Below are 23,168 nucleotides of genomic sequence, written 5' to 3'. Positions count from 1 at the left end.
TCTCAGAGGGTTGTAATCAGTAATGCAAAGTCTAGTTTTAGACCTGTAGGTAGCAGTGTTCCACAGGGATCAGTACTGGGTGCAGTCTTGCTTAACATCTTCAACAATGAGCTGTGTGGATGAAGGGTTAGAATGCAACCTCAGCAAATTCGCTGATGATACAAAGCTGGGAAGATAGACTGACACACCAGAAGGCTGTGCTGTTTTTCAGCAAGATCTGGACAGGCTGGAGAGTTGGACAGGGAGGAACCTGACGAGTTTTAACAAGACCAACTTTAACAAGTGTGGAGTCTTTCATCTGGGGAGGAAAAAACACATATGTCAGTACAGGTTAGGGGATGACCTACTAGAGAGGAGTTCTACAGAGAAAGACAAAGAGGTCCTGATGGACAACAGGCTGACCATGAGCCAGCAGTGTGTCCTTGTGGCCAAGAAGGCCAGTAGTATTCTCAGGTGTGCTACAGAGAGTGTTGCCAGCAGGTTGAGGGTGGTGATTCTCCCCCTCTACTCTGCTCTGGTGAGGCCAGAGTAGTACTGTTTCAATTCTAGGCTCCTCAGTTGAAGAAAGACAGAGAACTTCTAGACGGAATCCAGTGGAGGGCCAAAGAGATTATTAGGGGAGGGCCACAGAGATTATTAGTGGACTGGAGCTTCTCCTTTTTGAGGAAAGGCTGAGAGACCTGAGAGTGTTCAGCCTGGAGAAGATTAGAGGGGATCTTGTCAGTGTTTATAAATATCTACAGGGAAGTGTCAAGAGGATGGGGCCAAGTTCTTATCAGCTTTGCTCAGTGACAGGACAAGGGGGAATTGGTACAAGTTGGAACAGAAAAAAGTTCCATATGAACATGAGGAAGATCTTCATTACTTTGAGAGTGACAGAGCTTTGATACAAGCTGCCCAGAGAGATTGTGGAGTCTCCTTCTCTGGAGATATTCAAAACACATCTGGATGTTTTTCTATATAACCTAATTTAAGGAACCTGTCTGAGCAGGAATGTTGGACTAGATGATCTCCTGACATCCTTTAGAAACCCTATGGTTCCATGATTCTGTGATCTCGTACAATTTTGTCATGGTTTTATATTTTTTTTTTTTTTGTTTTGGTTTGGTTCTCAGTATTCCGCATCAATACATCATGTAGTATACTGGGAGTTAAAGTGTTAATGCTCCAATTCCAGGCACCTATCCCTATACGTTACAGAAGTCATGGGATCTGGCCCTTCCGGGTGGGGCGGTCTCTTACTGCCTGGCAGTGGGTGCTGGAGGGTGCTTTCCTGGCCGTTCCAAGCTTTTCAGGTTTGAATCGGTATCGGGAACTCTCTCTCTCTCTCTCTCCTGTTTTATTTGATTTATTAGTCTCAATTTCAATCAGATTATATTATATTGTGTTATCTTGCATTCCGATATCATAATTAGTAAAATAAGTTTTCCTCCATAGATTGTTGCCGCTGTTTTTTTGGTTTTCCTCCCTTCCTTCCCATTTTGTGGGCTGGGAAGGGGAGGGCAGGGGCCTACCTCCCCCCTGTCACGGGTGTAGATTGATCTCGTTAACTCCGTGACAAATTTCAATTGAAATTGCTAGTGGAGTATTGTCCAGTATTGTCATATTTGAAGACACAAAACATATTATTTCATATAATAGAATATATATTGCTAATATAATTATCATTATGAATATTGTTCAGAATTTTCACTTTGGGGATTAGGGATGAAAATTAATGGTATAAAATCCTGAAACACTATTTTTTCTTTAGATACCAAATGCTTAGTGTGACAGTTTCCACAATTATGGCTCGTTTTCATATCTTTTTGGAAAAAGCAGAAAATAGCTAATTGGTTGCAAAATATCTTCTGCCAATTAAAGCTATACTTATAAAGAAGAAGAAGGACTAATAAGATAAATGTACTGACTATGAAATTAATACACTTAATAGGTATCTAAATGTAGTTGCCTACATTTGGAACTAGGAATCTAATCCCCTATTTATATCAGGGAATATAATTGTCTAAACACTGATGTCCTTACATTTCTTTGTAGTATTGATGTAAATTGGAGAGAAATTCAACTTGTCCTCCAGCAGTTACTGAGCATCCAAGTCATTTATGAATATAAAAGCATCAAGAGTAATTAGAAGTGTCCTAAGATACTCCAGACATGTTGATGGAGTTGGATATACAATGCATGAGATATTTGGGCCCTTCTGGAGTACAAATAGAAGTCAGGCAGAACACTCAATTAACATCTCAAATGACAATTGATATAGGGTTTTGTTGTTGTGGGTTTTTTGTTTTTGTTTTTGTTTTTTTACATGGAGAAAACAATCAACTCCTTTCTGTCTTGTCAGCTAAATTCCTTTCTGTTTATTTATTTTTCCTATGCTCTAGTAAGACATTCAGTTAGTTTGGCTAAATACACATATTGAGTGCCATGTGACACAACTTCTGCCAACTAACCTTCAGGCACCTGAAACTATTTCAGGAATATACTTCTGGTTTACTTCTTTTAACAGTGATAATGTGATATGAATCAGTTTATCAATTGCTTCATCACAACCTTAAGTTTTCATTAAACTATTAAAAATCTTTTTTTTTTTTTAATTATACTCACAAGAAAATATAGACTATATGGAATATTTAAAATTTATCTCTTGATTATTTTTTCCCCTTTCACATTCCTTCTAAATTTACTGCCTTCTATGTAGACCTTAATTGCCTTTTCAGATGAATTTCATTTGGAAAAAGTAGAAAAATAGTGGAAACAGCCCTGTCTGATCTAACATGCTAAAAGTAGGTCTTAATTTTTAAAGAACAACTGAAACAATCTCTTTCAAGGATAGAAAGGACAAAGAAGACAGAACACACAGACTCTGATATCACCTTTTTGTATAACTCAAGTGGTAAAAAGCAGTGGCTTCACACACTTATAAGAGTTTGATCTGGTAAAGTCTTAGGACCTTTTTAAGCCTAGCTCTGCTATGCTTAGCAAATCCAACTGCATTTAAACTTAAATTAGAAGCATTTTTGTTGTGTATGTGTTTGGTTCTTTATAAAACAGAGAATAGAATTTTAAAATATTTCTCCCAAATGCAGTTCACAGCATTTTATCTGAAAAAATGGAGGGTGTTTCTCAGATAACAATTGCTCATTGCTATTACTATTCCTCTTTCCGGACTACAGCTCAGCTATCTGTTCAAGAAGTACTAGGAGTTGATGTAACTTTTGAGAATTCTATAGTTGTTTACCTCTAATTGTTGATTTAATAGAGTCTAGCTATTCTCTGATCTCACCATAGAAGTAACTGTGGGTACTAGTGTATCTGGAAATTTAGTTTAGTGAAGTTTGGTTAGGGATCTGAGCTATTCTGAGAAGATGCATAGATCACTGATTTCGTAAAACAGAGATGAGATTGCAAAACTTGGAAACTAGATATCTTATTTACTTTTTCCCAGTGTAGAGGTCAGAGGGCTTTAAAAATGCTTTTTAATTAGGACTTAAGAATTTGACTGAGACAGCAGTTGGAAACTTAGGGGAGCTGGTTGATAATGAGAGTCTAGAAACTCCGGAGTTGTAAATCTAAGAATGTTTAGATAATGGAGAACTCCAGCCTGGAAGTTGAACGATTAAGCAAATGAACTTCTAAGAAACTAGTTTAACAAGAAACTTCAGAAACACTTGAAAATGAAATATTCTTAGTAAGTAAAAATGTATTTGAATGAAAAGCCCCCAAAGCAAGTAAGTATATCCCACTACTTTTCTTCTATCAAAATATGTTTGGCAAAGTCATCTGTAAATGACTTGCTTTACGCTTGGCTTATATCATGTTAAACTGTGATTTTAACTTAAATATACTGATTATGCATAAATATGTGTATGTGTTACGTTTTCTTACATTTTTAAAATACTTTTCTGGGGAATTTTAAATACAAACATTGAACTAATTTTTGGTACTGCTGATAAGTGAAAAGAACAGATCTTTGTCTGCTAACATTCATTTGAACCCGTCTCAAAATCTATAGCAAGAATGGCTGGTGGAATTATTTGCTAGGAAGAACAGCATTCTGCTAGCGTAGTTTATCAAAGAACAGCACATGAAACAGCATAAAACAAATTCAAAGCTGTCCTGATGTTATAGATTTCCTCATGTACCATTGTGTTTTGAAGATTTAAACACATTTTTAGAAAAGACAAAACTTGATATGATCAAGTCATTATCCCATGATGACATTATATTCTTCTGCTGAACTTTTTGTTCTTAATAGTCATTTTGTACAAGAAGATAATGAAATAGCTCATGTTAATGTAATTCATTTCATATGACACCTTCATGCAAAGCAGTGAAAAGCAGTTACTCTGCTGTATGGTCTCTAAAATTAATATGAATTTTTAAAGACAAATTGCTCGAAAGTGATGTGTTAAAATTTTATTCAGCAGCATTTTTTAATTACAAACTTTTTCAATCAAAGGCTGAAATTTTCTTTTTGTTACAAAAAGGTTTTAGTCTCAACTATTCTGTATAAGGAAAACAACAAAACAGATACCAAATCAAAATAAGAACATGAGAGACAGATCACTCTACAATATTCCCTTCAGAAGTTGAAGTATACTCAAAAATCTTCCGTTAGTCTTCTAAAGAACTTTGAAGCTCAGACTAAAAAGTCCACTGAGTGAGTTTCTGCACCATACAGCTGTTGAAGATTAGTGGTTTGATTATTAATACATCAAATAGCTGTGCAATAATGATACAAACAAAAGAAGTCCTCAGATTTTCTGTCTCTGATATATTTGAAAATTGTTCAGTTGTAGTCTGTAGATTTTAACAATATTCTGACAATTTGAAGGCAAAAATATAATGTTTTTAAATATGTCTTCAGGATAGATTTTATTTTTCTAATGGAAAACAATTAAAAGTAGAAATACATCAAAAATCTCAGTGCTTAGGTAACATGTTGCCCAGATGTTTAGTCAGTGTCAAGAAACATCAAGCAGACTTGAAAGGTTAAGCAAGTTATTGAAAATCAAACATCAAACCTCCTTCTATTTAGGAAAGTACAATACATGAAGCACTGAAAGTAAGATGACACTTAAAGATATTTTTTTCTTTACATTTGCCAGAACAGATTTTTAAAAAATAAATTCTAAGTTACCTAGTTAAACTTTTTATAGAGTTGTGAAATTACAAAACTTATTTTAATTTTTTGTGGATGAGGTAGTTTCTTCTTGACAGAATGTATAACTGAGTTGGAGAGAAGGCTTTGCTAAGATTACAGTAGAGACTAAGATTATTTCAGGTAACATCTTTGCAAGTGTATGGTTGACTTACACTGATTAGTTTAAAGACTAATTGGTGCTATGAATAGTAATATTAATTTATTCTTGAAAATAGAAGATGTGCTTTTCATGATAGAAATGAGTTTCACATAGGAAAAGACTTTCTAATTTTTCCATTTTTTCTTAGAAAGGATTGTCTTGCTGAAATTTTCCTCTAGCCATCAGAATGATAAAGAAAAGGGATACTGATTTAACTCTAAGTATGGTTATGAAGAGGCATTTTCTAGCATGTTTTCTGCAGTGGAAAATAGAAGTGAATCTATCTTTTGTAAATGCAGGATAATTTTCCTCTTCTCTGCTCCTCTGCTCCTACTACTATTGCAACCCGATGTTATGTCTTTTTATTCACAGCAAATCTCAGTTGCAGGTTGTGGTAGTACTTAGGTAGTTTTGGAGCATGAATTGATACTTCTTATTATAAAAATAAAAATAATAAAAAAACCTGAATGAGATCTGAAACTTCTTTTTACAATTCTAATGACCTGGCATACCCTACTTTCCAGGAAGATGAAATTAGTTGTGTGGCTTATTTTTCAGTTCTTTCATAGGTAAGAAAAGCTAAATTCTTTAAGTTTTACATAGTCTTTCACAGGAGAGTTTTGATTATCTGTGCAATCTTTCTTATCTAATAAAACACACTGTATCACAAGATTTGCTTACTGTTTGATAGGAAATGTGTGCTAATCTATACATGTATTTATACAATTTTAAAAGCTCATTTATTTAATCTGCTGTTTTAGGTAAGGGACATTATCCTAACATTAAAAATTCAGATATTTTTCTTTTTAAAGTTAATAATGACCTGTGTTTTACTATTGTTGTAGTAGTAGAGTGTAGTAGCTTAGTATCTCTCAAACATAATTCATCCTTAGGTGCTCTGGGCAGCCTGGTCTGGTTGTTGGCGACCCTGCACATAGCAGAGGGGTTGAAAGTAGATGACCAGATGACCATTGTGGTCCTTTTCAACCCAGGCCATTCTATGATTCTATGAAGATCCTAAAGTTTTTCCTTTCACTTTCACTTTCACTTTCACTTTCACTTTCACTTTCACTTTCACTTTCACTTCTTTTCTTTTCTTTTCTTTTCTTTTCTTTTCTTTTCTTTTCTTTTCTTTTCTTTTCTTTTCTTTTCTTTTCTTTTCTTTTCTTTTCTTTTCTTTTCTTTTCTTTTCTTTTCTTTTCTTTTCTTTTCTTTTCTTTTTTTTTAACTTCTCATTGATTTAAACTTCCCTGAAGACAGGATATTCACTTCCACTGCTCCGTTAGCATAATTTGGAATTTGTCTATAAACTCTCTAGTTATAAACATCATATACTGAAATAAAGCCTCTTTTAAATACATAATTATTCATTCATTGATTTAGGGTTGAACAATTGACAAAAATTATTGAGTTGCAGTCCAAAATCTGTTTAATTTTTTTTAATATCTCTTTTTAAATATTTTCTTTGCATAGTATGCTGTGATAATGTAATTGCATAAGGTTACAAAATTTGTGCAGTAATATGCTCTCGGAAACTAAATGCCACAGCAAAATATTTTCTTTAAATGATGGGCAGTTAACTCTATCAAAATAATTCATGCCCAGAAGCATGAAAGGAAAGATTACCAAAGGCAAATCACATTAGCTTTCTCCACACATCCCAAAATAGTTTGCATGCGGCTCAGAAGATATTCCCTGAAGTACCAAAAGTTCTGAAACTACTGAGAGAAACACCAAAGACATTATGAGTAATTTTTTTTGCTATATAGAAACTGAAGGAAAGAGTAATATTTGAGTCTTCCAACACCACCTTCATCTTTCCAATAATAACCAGTTCTTTTCATCTAAGAAGCACACTCAGGAGAGAAAGGCTTAAATAAAACATCTTTCCTCCTGACAAAAGGGTTTGTTGTTCTTTTTTTCTTTTTTCTTTTTCTTTTCTTTTTTTTTTTTTTTGGTATAATAACCATCCTTAGAAAATAATAAGTGTGTATTTGTTTCTAATGTGAATTTTAATATTAAAAAAGTTACTGTGTAAAATTAAGAGCAGTATTATCAATCGTAAGAAATAGTTAATGGGTTGACCATAGGGCCTAGAGTTGACAGCTAAATTTAGCAGCAACAATAATAAGTATTAAGATTAATTATGGCAGATATTTCCTTAAATGAGATCTAATAACAACCTAGAAATTTTAATATTCACATGATAAATATTGATAAATTTTAGCTTCATGTATAGAGTCTCCTAGAAACAGGAACAAATACTCTATTGCTTGCTCGAGCATCCACTAGATAGGACTGTCTTGTGGATCTTTTTCATTATTATTACTAAGCTTGGAGAATGAGATTGACAGTACATTTCATCTAAAAATCTGTTTAGACATTTTAATTCTTTCTTTTGATGTCAAACTGACTTTGCAAAGGACAAAACAAGTATGATCTCTTTTCAAATTATTTTACTCAAGCATAGACAGGAGAAATTTTTGTTTATTGTAAGGGAAAATAACTTACTTTAAACTAATTTTACTAATTAGCTCGAATCATGAGAGTTTGTATGATCTCATATACATACAATCTCATAGTACAGTCTTCAGGTGGTTTTTTTTGTTTGTTTTTTGTTTTTTTTGTTTTTTTTTTTCAGAACAAAAATACTATTAGCCTGACTTAAATGGTGAAAGTTTCCCTGTATGTTTAAAATATGCACAACTCATTCAAATAAAGTACATATTCAAATTCAGTTTTAAGCATGTTCAAAGTGCAACTTCTGCAGCATGCAGACTCACATGTTCGTATACAGCTGCCTGGGCAAAGAAGACTGAAGGCTTTTCATACTGTTCTAAATTGAGGGCAGAGATTATTTTCTTCATAGTGTCTGGTATGATGCTATGTTTTGGCTTTAGGAGAAACACCAATGTTTTAGTTGTTGCAGAACAGTGTGGCACAGAGCCAAGATCATATCAGCTTTTCATCTACTACTGTCTTGCCAGCAAGTAGACCGGAGGGGCAATTTTGGGGTACAGTTTTAACTTATTTGAATGATCTTCCCCCTGAAAATGTCTCTCTAGAGACTATTTTCACCCATATGAAACTTTACTGATAGTCAGAGGAAAAAGTATTTATTCTAGATTGTTCTGAAGTAGAGCCTTTCTATGCCATTTATTCTTATAGCCAGATATGCCATATATATGCCATATATATACATATATATGCCATATTCTTATAGCCGTCTCTTTTAATTTTCAAGTACAGATGTAGGCTCAGATAATCATATACTATTCAAGATTAAAGTAAGGTGGAAAACATTAGAATTTATGGAAATTAATCTGTTCCTAAGACTTCATAATAAGATTGATAAGAAATGTGCTGAGAATAATTCAAATGAATTTAGAAATAACTGGAAGGTGTAAAATTCAAATTATTATAGTAATTTAAGCTATGGTAATTCTCAGGGAAATCACATTTCAGATTGAACTTTTAATTTTTTTTATACTTACAACTTTTTATTGCTGAGTTCTTTAAATACTTACTATTGACTTAAACTTTCTTTGGAAGTAAATATATATTCTGCTTTTGTCCATAATTTTGTCAGAAGCAATCTGGAATATTTTTAACAACTCAATTTTAAATGTATCCTTGTAAGTATTTACACTGTGAGTATATTCTTGCTGAAACTATAAAATCCTTAATGTGGTAAAGATCTCATCTTCATAAAATTTCTTCATGGAGCTCCAGCCCAGAAGTACGCTTGATCAATTTGGTAATTCATATAATAATATGGAGAACCTCGTTTCATCTCCAAGAACAGATTACATATAATCTAAAAGGCTCATACTGTCACTTTCTTTAAATCAGCACTCCAACATACCTTATTCAGTTGGAGATAATATATATATGCTTGTTTTATCGGTTTATATATATATACAGATGAGGAAATAATGCAAAAACTTCTGCAGTAGAAATCCTCTTAAATGTAAATGCTTACATCTAAACTAGACATCTAATATTTTCTGGCCTGCCAAGAAAAACAAGAATTTTTAGAACTTTCTTTTTATCCTAAAGAAATTGTCTGAACTGCCATATAAATAATTGCCCTTTATTTATTTCTGTTTATTCAGTAGGAATTTTTGGGTTCCCTATCACATAAATTTGTACAATGTAGGTCTGCAAAGCTGGAATACTATCATGGTTATAGTACACATATATTTCAGGATAATCTTGAATAACATTTCTGAAAACTCAGAAACTGTAAATATCATATTCTTTAATGCTAGCACTGTTTGCCCATTGCTGAAGATGCTTTTCAGTGCTAGTTTTGCAGAGTTAACTTCTATTTCACATTACTATGGATTTGGATAAGGCAGAAGGTAAGATCCAGATGTAAACATTATCAAAGTAGCATAATTCTTTGGACAGATAGAGAAAACATGGTCCCTCTGCTTAGCATATTACTATAAGGCCTTAAATCCTAGTGCTAAGACAGAAACAATCATCATGAGATGTTACAGTGTGTGTCTATGATTATTTCTATCGGTCAGAGCTGTCACTGCTCCAGGTGCTATTGCTCTTCTCTGTGGCACAAAGGAAAATTCAAATACAAATCCTTAGAAGTCTTCTCTCAAATCTTAGTGTCATAGCTCCATCTCTCTTCTTTATCTTTCTCCTCCCTTAGATGACTTTGGTCAGTTACCTTAGCCTTGGGTGCAGAAATATTCAGTTTTAACTGCAGAGTTCAAAAAACTTGGTCAAATTATATTGAAATAAGTTTTTATTGAAGAGAGAGGTTTCATCTGTTACTTCTTACCAACTTTACAGATCTGTCTCTCATTTATTTCTTTATTTTTCCCAATATGATGACAGTACACCTGAATGCTGGCAAGACATTTTATTTTCTGAAGACTTTCACATCATCATTTGATGTTTCTAGGGACTGGGGATATAAAGAGGCAGACTCAAAGTGCACCACTTCTATAAAGACCAAAAGAACCTTTGCATATTTAGTTAAGATTTCAGAAGAATTTAATTGTCAGGCAAATGACTCTTGTACTTACGTGATCAAACATTCATCAAATCTTATCAAGAGGTGTCCTGAGGAGCTAAACCGTGCTTTTTTTTCTGAATATAATATTCTGAGAAAAAGAAAAGATGACATTAACAATTACCTTGTTGATTAGTACACTATCTGTAATATTCATCTGGTCTTAAAAAATTTTGCGGTTTGTTGGTGACACATGGTTTTCCATATATCTTTTTTTTTTTTTTAAGATAAAGTCTTTCTGGTAAATTTTAGGGTATATGATCAGAGGTTGTATTAGATTTGTCTTAAGTAGTAATATCACTGATGATCCTTTTTCCTACTTTTTGTACATAGCCTTTAAGGCAATGCTGTGTATCTGTGAAGTCTATCACAATGAGTCGCTTCTTCAGTGCTTCGAACAGCTATTGTAATAGCAAAAGTAAAACAGAGCATAAACATGACAACTGATACTCTGCTCCAAGATAATTTGAAGTCTCCTAAATTTGGAAACTGTTGAATACATTTATTGCTGAGAATACTTTTCAGAACTCTAATACAACTTTAATTTTTACATATTGACATTTTCAGAAGAGATAACAACTAAGTGGAGATGTCATTTTATAAAACCCTAACAGGAAAAAAAAAAAAAAAAAAGTATTGAAGTATTGATGGTAACAAGCACTTTAGGAGTCTAAATAATTTGATGGAAAACATGAGATAACTGTGAAAAGACAACAGCATGCAGTCTATTAAGTTTAGACATATTTTTCTATTGAGCAAAGGTAGCTGGTTTAAGAAACAAACTGCCAAAGCCATCAATGGCAGCATACAGTGAGAACGGCTGAAGTGGAAACTGAACAAAATATTGGGAAAAAACAGAGAAGATACACTTTTTTTTTTTTTACTACAGATTTCAAAGTTGTGATAATAATTTATCATTTAAATTACAACAGAAAATGTGTCAAGCTACTTTTGTCTTATTCAGCTATATATAATGAGATTCTGGTATTTGTTTAATTGTTATTTAATGGGCTTAAAAGACAGTTAAGTATGTAGTATAATGAAGTATGTTGTCTTGCTTGGATGTCTCATGTTTCTATTTCTCTCATGCTTCCTACATATTTATGTAGTTTACATAATATAGTAAAATGTATATCTGTATTAAGGAGAAATGGTATGACAGCTGTGAAGGAGAAGATAATTTCATAATATATGATTATGATGAATTGTCAGAGAAGAAGGTATAAATATTTAAGAAAGTTAGTCATCAGGTTTCTGTAAAGCAAATGGTTTCACTAGAAAAAATATCTTAACTCATGTCTGAAGGAAAGGACAATTAATATGAATGTTCTATTTAGGTAAAACAATATTTTAACATCAGTCAATGTCTAGTCAATACATCTTCTAAGTACAGACACTTTCAGATCTGATCACAGAATCATAAAATCATGGTATCATACCTGAAGTTGGAAGGGATTGAGTCTAAATCCTGACATAGGATCACTCAGAAATCAAACCATATTTCCAAGAGCACTGTCCAAACAGTCCTTGAACTCCGTCAAGTAGGTGCTGTGACTGCTTCCCTGGGGATCCTGTTCCAGTATCCAACAACACCTTCAGTGAAGAACCTTTCCCTAACCTTTACCTGACCCTCCCCAATGCAACTCCTTGTCATCCCTCCCTTGGGCACTGTCACTGTCATGTGAGAGCAGAGCTCAGCACTGTCCCTTTGCATCCCTCATGAGGATCTGCAGGCTGCCATGAGGCCTAATCCTCAGCCTCCTCTACGCTGGGCTGAACAAACCAAGGAGCCTCAGCTGTCCTCGTAAGTCTTCTGCTCTTGACCTTTTACCATTTTTGTTGCCCTTTGAACAATGCTCTAGGAAAAGGACATATTTTTTAACAATCAAGAATGGAACTTAATGGAATTAAGTGCTTTGTTTGATATATCTTGCATATTTTTTTTCCTCCCAAAGAATATATAACCATCAACAATTTCAGTATATTTTTTTTCTGTTGGCATATGTCTTTCCCCTTTATGTTCAAAGGAATATCAAGAAAACTACTTGACTCCGGTATGTGTCTCTTTTTAGGAATTGTGTCAAGGTATACTATTATAAAGACCCTAGCGTGAAATTTAACTAACTGTTCAAAACATGGAGAATTATGGTTATGAGATATGATATTAGATATTCTCAGGAAATGAGAATTTGCTGTACATAACAAATAGAAGAGGAGGAAGCTGAAAAAAAGTTACAGATAGTGCCATGAGGGATGGCCAGCCAGATTTCATAGACAGTTAAGGGGATTTATGTGGGAAATGGCCAGGTTTCACAAGCAATGAAGGTGAAGTATTGCAGATGTTCCAAGCAGAAAAATATTGGAAGACCAACTGTACCTATGAAGCTTTCTCAGTAGTACTGCATAGATCTAAGTGTACCTGTATAACAAGCAGAAATAACAAATTTTAATAAAGGTGTGGTAAAATCAGAGGACTGATAACCAGGGCAGATACAAAGGCTGAGAAATGGCAGACTGTAGAAGTGTAAGCACTTTTGTATTCACTGAACATATATAACCAAGTTCACTATAAGACTTGCCAGACCCGAGCACTGTAGGTTATAATAAAATCTTTACCATTTCGTGTTACATTACTTTTCAAAGAGATGACTGCCATTTACATTAAAAATACTTCTATTACTTAAGCAATTTAGAGTACATATTAAAAAATTCTACACCACTCACAGTGAGGATGATAAAAAGAGCCTTACTTTGAGAAAGAATTAGCCTTTTAACAGTTTTGAAAATCTGATAGTTTGATAGATAGTAAGTCCCATTAAATTTGTATGAAACTGCTTTAAACAAAACTTTGTAATTCATCCTCCTATACAATGAATCTGAATTTATTCCTGATTTTCAGGGAAATACTGTTTCCAGAGAAATAATTGAATTTACAGATTTAAAAGCAGTTTAGTTTTCCAATAGTTAGTTTTCCTTCCTAAAAGCAAAAACAAACAAACAAACAAACAAACATACATGCAACAAAACCCTACAACCCTGTTGCTATATCTGCAAATAAAAAAAATAGGTGATGGTGTTCTAACTTAATAATTCTATGAATACAAAATTATTAATTTATTTAGAATAGTTCTTGCATATTACAAGTAGTAGCTATAGCTTGGAAATAGCTATAACAAGTACTAGAAAGAATATTTATATCCTACATAGGGTATTCTTAGTGGGTTATTTGAAAACGGTATAAATCTATACTGCTTTATTGTAAAAATGTTTCTTTATACAAAATATTCATGATGTAAGAGCAAAAGTAATGTCTAAATGTTTCAAGGAACTGATATAGAACATTAGAAGAGAAATAAAAACTTCAAAAATCCTGTGAAATCTTTCATAATCTTGTGAGATTGAAAACATCTGAGTGCATTTTACTTTTCCATAGCCCATGTTCACACAAATATATTATGTAGGATTAATCTCTTATAACTTTAACTTCTACAGTGTCAAGGTCTACATTTGGGCATATCACCCGAGGCTTTTTTGTGCTTGCCTAAGTAAAGAAAAGTACTTCTAGAGGACAGTGTATTTCATTCTAAACTAAATATTTAATAAAGAATGACTCTGTCACCAAGTATCAAGCTCCATCAGAATGCACTACTTGGGTGTTAGCCAGTGGGAGGCTTGACCAGCTGGTAGTGCTCCACTGGGACAGACTGTCTTGCAGGCTTGTACCTTAGACAGAGGCACTGCAATCTCACAGTGCACAGAGGCTGAGAACAAAATTTTGCATTACAACAACTTAATGAGTTGTTTACACACAGTGTACCATGGCACAGGCAAAACTTCAGGTTCAAAAGCACTTTCCACTGTGATCATGTCTAATATGAAAGGCTTTCAAGTTCATACAGTTCTGAAGGAAACCTTTCATATTTAAGAAATCTATGTGTTTTGTCCAAGCTGCTTTCTCATAAATTGTCTACCCAAGACTACTCTCAACTTGTACAGAACACTTTTGAGAATTCAGCAGTCTTTCTTCACTAAGAAGAAATGGAAGTGACTCAAGATTTTAGGTGCAATCAAACTCTCTGAAGGAATATCTTGCATTAGACAGCCAGAGGTTCTGAACCCCTGAACAGGATAGCTAATGTATCTTATACATAACAAGACTGTAAGGTCCTGCTCCTCCTGCAGCTATGTGGCAGATACAGATGTTGCCCAAAAGTCAGAGTTCTGAAAACTAAAACTTACAGTCCGTGAAAAAATAAGCATGATGATATTCATAGTCTCTGTCGAGGAAATGATAGAATAAAAGCCCTCAACGTTTCAGCTGAAAATGCCTTTCAGCTATGATTGCTGTAAAATTTAGCACAGCCCTATAAGAGTGCGTGGATGACTGTTGCAAAAAGTTTCCAGAAAAATTTCTGGCTGCTGTCAGTATCTGTTACAGAGCAATAATCCTTTGCAATGCACTGCTGAAGTTGATAGGCAGTCAGTGTTGTCATTAGAGTTTTTAAAAATTATGATTTATCCTCTTTCAGATCAGACAAATTTTAAAGAAAACAAAACTTATCTGACGTTACAATCACATTTAGCTTTCTTTCCTTCCCTTTTTCTTCCAAAGGTTTCTTTGTTCTAACATCCTGTTTTCTCCTCTTATTTTTAACTGTTATTTTTTTATGTTCTCATCTACTCAAATGGCTACTCAGTAGTTTTTTTACAGTTTTCCACTCTGACCTGTCTTGCTTCCATTAATTACTTATGTATTTGGACATGGTTCTATGATTTGAAAATATTTCATATTACAGAAGCAGGATGAATGTAGTGTGATTATGAAATAATGGTATCCAAAAGAAATCCAACAATAATCTAAAGAAAATCCATTCACTGTACAGATTAGGAGGTTAAAAAAAAAAAAAAAAAAAAAAAGGGGAGCTAGAGCCAGCTTTAGTAAAACACCAATACAGTAAACTATTAAAGTTTGTTAAATTCCATTTTATTGTTAACTTAAGTCTTCCAGGTAAAAGAGAATTCTATTGTTTTAAGTTCATGGAAGTTTAAGACTTAAATGGACTTATAATTTAAAAGATACTATTAAAAAAAATAAAAAATACCCAAATACTAAGGAAAGAAAGAGATTCCCAAGTCTTTCTTGCTAGGAAAAATCATTGTTTGCCTTATTCTATTAGGATAACAAAAGTAGTATTCTGAATAACCTGTCTTTCCAATTATCATGGATTGTATGTTCTCTAATCAATAAGTGCTTTGAGAATGTACAGCAGGCCTAATTTGATCTGTTACCACATTGAATTCCAGGCTTGCTGTTTTATGTTCATGCACAAGAGAAGCAAAATGCTACCATGTTCTACTGTATCATGTAACTTGTGTGAATTAAACATAAACTAAACACAGCACTGAAATGCCTATTAATTGCAACAGTGAGTTTGAAAGAGCATAAACATCCAGTGCTAATTATTCAACTACTTTTTTTTTTTTTTTTTTTTTTTTGGTGTTTTTGTAAAAAGCACACAAGAAAGAAGTAAGATGATGTGACTCAAAGCTTTCCTGGAAATCTTTGCTTTTGAAAAGTAGAGGCATGAGAGTTGGCCACAGAGTAGATTTTGACACTCTCACATTAGTGTTCATAAATCTGCTATAACAGCACTAACATATTACATTCCATATTATACTTCCCCAGATTTTGTCCTGAAATTGCTAGTATACTCCATATTTTCAGAAACTACTGCCCCTGGTCAGCTGTGAAAAGTAGGTTGACTTTTGACAGATATTAGATAGATTCAATAGTATTGAAAAGGTATTATGGGGTAAAAAAAAAATATTGATGTGTTTTGATTGTTTCAGAGTTCAGAAATAAATCTATTTGGATGCTTTCGAAATTTGTAGCTTCAAAAATAAGTTTTCCTTTCTTTACAGCAATGCTGAAAGTTTTGTCATAGAACTAAGATGTTCACTGTAATTGCAGGACCCTGGGAAATAAATGACAGTTGCATCAGGAGATCGGCAAATGGCTCTTCCAACAGCTTCTTCTCTGCTTCAACTGATTGACCAACGTTACACTGAAAAATCTCATCTATAGTACTGGCTGGAAAGGCAAATTGCTGATGACAGTTTAGTGGCAGAACAGAAGTGTAAGGGGCATTAACTTTCTTTCACTCCTGGCACGTCAAGATCATAGTACAGACTTTTCTTTTTGGAAGCTGTGAGAGAATGTTATTCAGAACCTAACACTGACCTTGTATCTACAGGTCTGTTTATTTAAAGGAGGACTATTTTTCTAAAAATAAGCATAGAACAAATAATTTGTATGTCTCTCTCTTTAAATGCCCTTTTTAAAGTCTTTTTATATTTCTATGTGTTTTATATTTAAATGTATTTTACTAGAGACTGAAACCTCAAACCCATGCTGTTACATAGTTGTGGGTTTTTTTTTTGTTGGTAGTAATAGTGATTTTTCTTTTTAATATTGGAAATGTAAAGCCATTTTTAGTATAAGAAATACTTAGTTTTGACTAAGCTACTCTGTAAATATTTTTTCTCAGTCATATACAATTATTAGAATTGGTTTTGCAGACTTATTTTCATATATACAGAGACTGACTGTATAATCTCATAATATTGCCATCTCTTCATTGAGACCAAAGAACTGATCTAAGCGCACAAAACTCTATTTCAACTTATGCTCACTTCTTTCTGATTTCAGACATCATAATATGGAGTGAAGGAGGGTGATGCTTTATGTCCCACACTGGTGAAATGAGACAACCAGTGCCAAAAGTTCAGAATTGCCTCGTAAGCACTAATAAAGGCCTTCCCATAGATACATTTTAATCTCAGATTAGAGACGTTGAAATGTAAAAACATTCATAATGTTTTTACATGAATAACAGCCATTCATAATGCTCCCTATGCTGATGTGTTGCAGTCTCTTCTACCTCTTAAACTTTACTCTAGAGGGAAAAGGATTTTGTCAGTGATTTGGTGTAAATCTGAAGCTGCCAGTCCAGAGGAATGGTCAACAAAGGATTGCTAATATGATTCAGAGACTGGATCTATCACCTGCAAACTAAACTGAGACTTGACCTTCAGTACGGCTGAATATAATGACATGCTTTATTTGGTCTCTAGCTCAAAAAGAGAGGGCTGGAGAGTAGAGAGAATCTGCTTCATTTTTGAAAGACTCCAAATAGAATTACCTCTGGAAGCAATGGCAGGTTTTTAAGATTATGGATAAAGTGAAGCAACCTGGGCTACTGCAGAAACATCTCCCTTTGAATGTGACATTTATATGCACAAACACTATTTTCAGTAGCAGACAGGTGTCTAATATAACATTTTAATAATTTCTAACAATGTAAATTCTGCAACTGATTGAAGGCAGAACCCTTTACATTAGCAATGTTGTAACATGGAAGTAAAATCAATAGAAAATGTGCGATTTACAAATATAGAAGCAATTATGAATGTATTTGAAGAAAATTGCAATACTAAGAAAACTATTCAAAATAAATCTATTACAAATAAACTTGAAGTGGAAACCTGTCATCAGTTCAGCCATCCTCTTATTGGATGCTTTTTTTTTTTTTTCATGTAGTTCAGTTCATAAGATATAAAACACACAATTTTTGTTTAGCTATTGTTCATTAGAAGAACTGTCAGTTCTGTAGGTCTCAAAAGCTGGAATCTCACAAAAAATGCATATAGGGAAAAATGACCTTGTGATCTTACATTTTTTGTCCACAAAATGAAATTCTTTTACATTATTCATCAACTTGATAGACAGATTGTCTACTGTTCTTCTACATTTTTTTTTTCCCCTACACACAAACATATAAAATGGAAAAAATATTGATGTTGCAGTTAAATGGTTACTAATGTGCTGCTGAATCTAAAGTTAAGCATTCCAACAGAATTGAAGCTTCTAATACATTTGCACCTTTTCATGTCACTAATAATAGATGTATTAATTAGACATTATTGCAAGGTTGTGCAAGAGATAGCAAAAAAGAAATTTTGATAGTAAGGATGATTTTTTATTATATAGACATATCAGCAGCAATATCAGTTTATGCTCCCTTCATGTCACAGTGAAGATACTCTGCAGGTCATACTGTTGGATGAACGCATAACTCTTAACAGAAGGGAGAGTTGAAGTTTATGGATGAATCAATCTTCTCTGTCTGCAAATCCTTTCAAGTTACTGTTATATATAGTTTTCAAGTTTGTATCCATTGCCTCCTTTCCCTGTCACTGGGCACCACTGAGAATAGCATGGTTCCATCTTCTTCGTACCCTCCCTTCAGGGATTTATAGACATTAGTAAGATGTTCTGGGCCTCCTCCAGGTTTAACTTTCTCTGCTTTCTCATCCTTTCCTGACAGGAGAGGTGCTCCAGTCCCTTGATGATCTTAATAGACTCTCTCCAGTATATCTAGATCTCTCTTGTACTCTCTTGTACTTGGGGTTTGGAGGGAGGAAAATATTAATACAGACTTTTTTGGAAAAAAAAAAAAAAAAAACATAAAAAAATCTTTTCAGAAGTAAATTGACTTCTTAAACATTTAAAACAAAAAAAAAGAGAGATGTTTTAGAAGTACGCTTCTAGCAGAAGTGTCTATCCAAGACAAAAGAAAAAAAAAATCAGCCGCATTAATAAGGGATTGGAAATTCACAATTTCCATGGTAAAGCAGGAAACTTTCACATCATTAGCTGCCAGTAAGTTTAAAGTTCTTAATGATCTGTATTACATTCCCATGAGGTCAATGTTATACTAAGCTTAAGAAGCATAAAAGTGGCAGTTTACATAAATTCTTTTACTGTGGATTTTAATTTTCTGTTTCATCCACACAAATTTAATCTTTCCTTTCAATTCAGCATTTTAGTACTCCTGTAAGAGCATATTAACTGAACATTATAATTCTAGACTCAGTATGAATAATAATACTTATATAATTTGACATTTAAATGAATAAATCGGTAATCTAACTCTAAACTTCCAATCAGAAGGGACCGCTGGAGGTCATCTACTCTAGAAATCCTGTTCAAGAAGAAACAACTACAGCAGGTTGCTCATGTCCAAGGCTTTTGAAGAACTCTAAAGAGGAAGAACCCATAACCTTTCTGGGCAACCTGTGCAACAGCTCCTGCACCCCACACAGAAATAAGTGCTTCTTGGTGTTTAGATGAAATGTCTTGTGCTCCAATTTGTACCTACTGCCTCTTGTCCTGAAAAACAGCAGTATTCCATCAGGGATTTATAGGCATTGAAAAGATATACCCTAGGCCTCCTCTTCTCCAGGCTGAACAACCCCAACTCTCTCAGCCTTTTCTCATTGGAGAGGTGTTCCAATCTCATGATGATCTTAGTATCCCTCTCCAGTATGTCTAGATCTTTCATACTGGGGGATGAGGGAAGAAATGTCGAGAAACATTTTATTATATATTATTCTATTTCAAAATTCCATCTTCTTTCTTTTGCCCCTGACTCATCTCTGTTAAGCATGTAGATGCCTTTTGAATCATTTTGTATCCTCATACGATTTTTTTTTAGGAAAGAATTGGATATAATCTGAGTGTGAGGAGGTAAATATTTTTTTGATAAGGTACTTTTCTGGTTGATTCTTTGTCATAGCAGCTGTCTGTTTGACCCTTGGAGTTCAGGTACCTGAAAATATGTATCTTTCTTTTCCTGCTTGCTACCTGACCATCAACTGACTTGGTATTTCTTCCCTTTCAGTATTGCTATCAGCCTCTTGAGAGAAATTTATCAGCTTCTTGTGTCTTTCCTGACCAACATGAAACCACTTTGCCTTATATCAAAAGTTGTTTACCTCTTGGAAGCCTACTTTTATGATTCATTGCTCTTTCATTTTAATTATTTACAGATTTCTGCCTTGTGCAGTCTGGAAATATTCTTTGTGGGAAGATAGATAAAGAATGAGTTCTTATTCACTTTGGGGCAGATCATGATTCATTTTCTAGGGCAGCTTCAAGATTCGTTTACCCTGTTTGAAATGAAAAGATCACTTCCCTTAACCATATTTTAAATGTCATCATGATAATCACAGAAAATCTCCAAGTCTGAGGCCAACATGCAATTCTACAATATGCTCTAACATGCATTTATTAGAAAGTGATACAATCTTCACAATCTTCAATAAAATCTTTGCATTCTGATAAAAATAGAAGTGGGATGACTTTATATTGGTATGCTGGACACAAAATAAGAAGTCAACATGCAGGCATGATACTAGATCGATGCTTCATTTTTGACCTCGTGAAAGACCTGTAATTTGCCTAAAAAAATAAAGTAATTCTTAGCTTTGAAGAACTGTAAATGTTAAAAAATGGGAGAAAAAGTGTTTTTATAATTATCTTTTATAAATTGTAACAAAATTATAGTTAATAATTGTAGTTAGTATGCTTTTTTTATTATTTCTTAGCAGACTTAAGATTGCACACTTTGGTAGATTTAGGATTCAGTTCAGTTCTGAGTACAAATAATTTTCACTACATAGTTGTTTATGGTTTACCAACCAAAAAAATTGAAATTTTTTATTCCAAACATGCATACATAGAAATAAGAATAGTGTAGTTCGTTAGCAGCTTTTAACAGAGGTTATGATATCTATCTATCTATCTATCTATCTATCTATCTATCTATTTATTTATTTATTTATTTATTTTCCTGCAGTGTGTTAAAAATTACCCCAAAATATCAGTGTCTGGACTGAGACAGGAAAGCCTCAGGTTTTATTTTTTTTATAACCTAACCATATATTCTTCTTTCTACCGGGCCTTCTCCATACTTCAGACCAGCTTGTTACTAATTGGTTTTCTTTCCCTCTCAATAAATAAATAAATAGATAGATAGATAAATAAAGTAAATAAATGCATGGAGAGTTAGACTATTTGAGTTAGCACAAAGATGTCTGATTGAAATGTCTGGAAGTCAAAGTACTTTGTTTTCACAGTATGCTTATGTAAAAAAAAGAAAGAAAGAAAAATGACAAAATAGAAGGCTACAGATTTCTTCCTTGTAAAGATTTTCAGTCATTCGTATTTCCAGGATCTTTCTCCTCTCCTCACTTTAAAAATTTTGTCTGTTACAAAAATAAATATCTCATCTTTACAATCAGATATAACCACTGCAGAGTTGTGACTTAATATTCTCTGGGAGAAAAAAAAAAAAAAATCATGTTCTCCCTAAAAAAAGAAAACGAAGTGTTCTTCAGTCACAGAGTTTTCCTTATTCCGATGAAGAGTCACTATCTCTAGTGATGTAACTTTTCTTTAAAAATATATATATTTTTCTAGTTCAAATGAACATTTGAATGCAATAGTTTGACGTGATTATACATTGCAAAGAAACAAATGTACCTCAGATTTTTTGCAAACTATTTCTCCATACAAAAAGCTATGTAAATTTATATTTATAAAAATGCATACACAAAAGTACAAGCAAAAAGGTAGTATGTGTGTTCACTGGTGGTATCAGAGAAAGGAAAAAGGAGAGAAGTATAGGGAAAGGGAGGGAAAGGAAGGGGAAGGGAGGGATGAGGAGGGAGTTTTAGGGGGAGGGGAAGCAGCAGGGGGAGGAGGAGGAAGGAAAGAGAACATAGACTACTGGAACTACTGTAATAAATTTCATCAGATGTGAAAAGAACAGTTTCATCAACTAGTTGAGCAGGCTCTTAAAGATCCCAATAGTCAGATTTGTTTTCAGGGTGATTTCTAAGGTATAGATTGTATTTGGCAGTTTATCAATCAAAAATTGATCTCTAACACTCCTTCCAGCATGTTTTAGACTAGAAGAGTCAAGTTGCTGAATAGAGATATATCAGCAGACCTAGTTGTCAATGTCTGTATAGCCTCTTTCTTCCATGTACCTGATCCAAATAAGGCTATTACTGCCTATTGATTAATTTCATAAGCAACAAATTTCATCAAAATCATCTCCATACATGAAATCAGTACAATACATAAGGAACATTTATTGTACAGTCTATTAGTATCCCAGTTCAGTGAACTGTTAAGAATGAAGGGAATCACTGAAGCAAAGTGTGTCAAATTACAAAATCCTGAAATTAGTAAACAAATAATTTTAATTCACTTCCTTCACTTCTGTTTTACGTTTGCATTTAATTTTCATATGATGTGTTATTCAGGACTTTCTTAAAGGCATTTTATTGGATGTATGCTATGCTTTGATGCATATAACCCTCTCTGCAGCACTGCAAAGCTTGGTTTTCTGCAACAGACCTGATCGACCAAAACATTTTACTTTAGGGAGGTAATCGCCAGGGTTCTAAGAAGGCAGGTGGCCCTGAAGGGAACAAGGTGGGAAGGACTGGGAAACTCCTTATGGGAGAGGGGAACCAGGCCTGTTCCACAACCCCGGCCAGGAGCAGAGCAGGAAGGGGCACCATGGTAGCCTTAGCTCTGGGTATCAGGTACTTCCTTGGTAGTGGGGACTGACCGAGGCTAGACTATTGGCCTGTGTGTGGATTATCAAGTACATGACTGGGCACAGTGATGGCTGGATGTGACAAGGGGCTGAGCTCAGATGGGCATAAAGTAAAGGAGCCTCAGCTTACGATGATAGAATCATAGAATAGCTTGAGCTAGGAGGGACCTCAATCGTCATCTACTAGTTCCAACCCTCCCACCATGGGCAGGGCTGCTAACCACTAAATCAGGCACTAGATCAGGTTGCCCAGCACCTCAGATATCTCAGATTAGAAGAGCAGAGCTCTTCTGAGGGTTTTATTAGGACAACATGGGGGAAACTCTCCAGTGATGTATCTTCTAGCTCTTTCTT

The 23,168-nt window shown here is 34.0% G+C and overlaps 1 long non-coding RNA gene across 1 annotated transcript in view; it reads left to right on the top strand.

Annotated features, from left to right (window-relative positions):
• The first annotated feature begins 859 nt into the window (after positions 1–859).
• The window catches only part of LOC146545757 (uncharacterized), a 38,263-nt gene continuing 15,954 nt past the window's right edge, over positions 860–23,168 (top strand). Inside the window, exons 1-2 of the long non-coding RNA XR_014880975.1 lie at positions 860–1,295; positions 16,313–16,478. This is a non-coding gene — a long non-coding RNA (uncharacterized LOC146545757). The remainder of the gene's footprint in view (positions 1,296–16,312; positions 16,479–23,168) is intronic.

Source organism: Meleagris gallopavo, chromosome 1 (assembly GCF_905368555.1).
Source record: "Meleagris gallopavo chromosome 1, MGAL_WU_HG_1.1, whole genome shotgun sequence".
NCBI classification, from domain to species: domain Eukaryota; kingdom Metazoa; phylum Chordata; class Aves; order Galliformes; family Phasianidae; genus Meleagris; species Meleagris gallopavo.
This window is presented reverse-complemented; position numbering and strand designations above follow the sequence as displayed.